Source organism: Rattus norvegicus (assembly GCF_036323735.1).
Source record: "Rattus norvegicus strain BN/NHsdMcwi chromosome Y unlocalized genomic scaffold, GRCr8 chrY_unlocalized_2, whole genome shotgun sequence".
Classification (NCBI taxonomy): domain Eukaryota; kingdom Metazoa; phylum Chordata; class Mammalia; order Rodentia; family Muridae; genus Rattus; species Rattus norvegicus.
The window spans coordinates 431,519-435,137 of record NW_026947378.1 but is presented as its reverse complement, the minus strand read 5'-3'; positions in this window follow the sequence as shown (position 1 = coordinate 435,137).

Here is a 3,619-nt window from a genome sequence, read left to right as displayed (position 1 = left end):
TTGCAATGATTTTGGCAAAAAAGGGGCATAGGTACAGAGTGAGTAAAACAGTGTAAATATTGTGTACCTACTTCAAATAGTAAACTCCCAAGTCCTTATTTATTTCAAAAATTTTCAGACATCAGTAAATCAAAGGACCACATGGAGTATCAAATTTGTTTCTCTAGAACTTTTTGATATCAGTACTACAGTATCAACCTTCCAGTGTCCCAGTGACAGATTTGAGGGTTTTGGATGCTTTTCCATGATTCATTCTTCAGGCCAAACAGAAGATTCAGGAGGATGGGCAGGGAGAAGAATGACTGAAGTCCAGGGAACACTGTACTTCAGGAGGTTCATAAGGAAAGGAGTGACTCTATTTTCCATTTTCATTTGTGTTTTCTACATTCTTTTTTTTTTTTCTTCTTTCAAAGCTGGGGACCGAACACAGGTCCTTGGGCTTACTAGACAAGCGCTCTTCCACTGAGCCAAATCCCCTACCCGGATTCTACATTCTTGACCTAGTTGAGCAGAATCCATGTTAAAATTCAATCTTACTTCCTCACTGCAGGAGCCATCGAACTGTATATATATTGTATATATATGAATGCCACAAAAACTCGATAATATTGATGAAGCTAAGAAGTGCATTCTGTCAGTAACCAGATATAGATCTTTCCTTAGAAAAAATTCATAAATGAGTGCTAGTGGCAAACCAGTGAACTTAAAATGGACCTCTTGTTGGTAGATTTTGGGGAAGTATTACAAGAGGTGAAGGGGTTTAACCTCATATGAAAAACAATGCAAATGAATCAGTGCTCTCTGGTACTAAACCAATATTCAATGTAAGTACAGAGACACAACTATGGCTGGTTATGTCCTCCTTAAGCATCAATGGAAGGACAACCCATTTGTTCTCCCTGGGTTAGACTCACAGTTCATTGGAACGTAAAGGGGCAGTATGGGGCATAATAGAACAAGAGCAGGAGCATGGTTAGGGATCTTATGGGCAGAAAACTGGGAAACGAAATAACATTTCAATATAAATATAGAAATATCCAATTAATAATAAGGAATAAAATATGGTAAAAAAATAAAAAAATTAAAGAAATTAAAGAAAAGAGTACAACCAACTAATAACACCTATTTACTCAGAAATCTAAAAAGTCATTGACAGGGAATGGTAGGCAGAGAAATACTAGTGAAAAGACGGGGACAATGAAGCGGCGAATAGGATCACTTCTCTCTCCCAGATAATAGGGTCAGACACAAACTGCACTAAATGAATCCAAATCATGGAGTAATTTACTGTGAGCTGAGGACACAATACCTGTATTTCCCTCTTCCTTAGAAACTTTTTCCTCTGTGACAAAAAGAATATGTGTCATGAGCTCTCAGGTAAACAACTCTTCCCTTCCTAACTCTTGAATTTTGTAAGAAATTAATGGTATAATCTCTCTGATGTACAGGAACCATAACAAGCAGGGAAGTCCAGATGCTTCTGAGAGGCTTCCAACTACTAATACCCATATGTGGAAGGCTCAGGTCAAGGATATGTCTTCAGCGAATCCACTAAACACCTGCGCAGGACTCACCGAGCTTTCCTATAGACCACATATTTCTTCCATTTTTTATACAAAGACAGAAGGGCAGCTTCCTCCTCCCCATCCCTGATATCATCTTCCTCTTTGTTCTCCTTTGCCAATAGCTCTTTACTCTGAATTTGGAGCGAATTAGTAAACCCTAGAGGTACTGAAGGATTATCATCAATTCAATTGCAGTCAGGACAACACTCGTGACATCACAAAAGAAGCTAGGCCTCTGCAGGATAAAAGAGCTTTTTCAAGGAAGGCCTAATGATGATATCAGTGAGAATTGCAATAGCCTACCTGCTGAACACCTTTCCTTACATTGACCAGATTCGAGTTTGCACTTTCCTGGTATGTCTCCTGTTACACAGTAAAAACCTATACATAACCCATCTCTCTAAATCTAGAGACTTCTCTCTGCTTCACTAGTGGTTACATGCTTTCAATGGAGAAAATTAGACAGGGACTTGGCATGGGTAGAAAAGATTTAGGAACATGGAGTGCAGGAGATAATTCTAGATAATATTTTTATTCCCAGTTTCATTCCTGTGATATACAGTTCAATTTTCTCTGTTTTCTCTGTCTGCCAAAGGCCAGTATTTTCCCTACAGACCTTTAATTGAATGAATATTGTATTTCAATTAATTATGGTTAATTCCTTGATGGGGGGTATTGTAAATATTCCTCAATGTGTACTCGATAATTCTTTTTTCCAATTCCATTTTCTGCAATGATTTTGGTCACAAAGGGTGCCCAGCTATAGAGTGAGCATAACAGTGTAAATACTGTGTACCTCCTTCAAACGATAAACTCCCAAATCCTTATTTTAACAAAAAATTACCAGACATCAGGAAAGCAAAGGACATCATGGATTATTGGATTTGGTTATCTAGTCCCATTTGATATCAGTACTACGCGATCTGTCTTCCAGTGTTCCCATGGTCAGACTTGAGAGTTTAGGATGTTTTACCATGATTCTTTATTAAAACCAAAAGGAAGATACCAGATGATGGGCAGGAAGAAGAATGGCTTGAGGACCAGTTATACTACTACTTCAATAGGTTCATATAAACAGGGCAGAGTCTATTTGCGTTGGCATTTTTTAATTCTACATTCTTGACATAGTTGGGCAAAATCCATGTGAACATTCCACTTGACGAAAGAGGTGTAAGACCCACCAAATCTATATTTGTACTCTTCAGACAACCAAACTAGATAGGAATGATGAAGGTAAGAAGTGCATTCTTCCAGGAGCCAGATATAAATATTTACTGAGAGACACAGATACAGCATGTCAAATACAGAAGTGAATGCTGGGACCAAAGCAGTGATCTGAAAACGGACCTCTTGTTGGTAAATTTTGAAAAAGGATTCGAAGAGCTGAGGTGCTTTCAACACTAGAAGAACAACAATGCCAGTGAACCAGCGCTTTCTCATAATAGACCAATATAAAAAGAAAGTACATGGACTAACCTATGCCTTCAAATGCATATGTGGCAGAAGATGGCCATTTTGGGCAACATTGGAAAGAGAAGCCCTTGTATTCCCTACTTTGTCTCCAAGTTCAAGGGAATGCATTGCGGCAGAAAGGCTGATTTGAAAGAAGGAAATGGATTGGGTAGTAACCTTATGGGCAGGAAACTGGGAAAAGAAATAATATTTTAAAAGTAAGTATAGAAACATTCAGTTAAAAAATCAAATTTTGGTAAAAAATAAAAAAGAATGATATAAAAGAAAGAGAGTTGCCAAGTAAGACATATTCATGCAGAAATCTGAAGTGTTATTCAGAATAATACAAGTGGAAAGACTGAGATGATGAAGTCTCAACTACAAGTACTTCCCTTTCCCATATATCAGTGTCAGACACAAACTGCATTATAGGTATCCAAAGCATGGAGGACTTTACTCCGAGCTAGATACTTCTTTTTCACTTCTTCCTTAGGACCTTTTATACTTGACAAAAAGAGTGAAGGTCATGATGCCTAATGATGATGTCACTGAAAACTCTTATGGACTACCTGATGAACAATTTTCCTTACATTGACAAGATT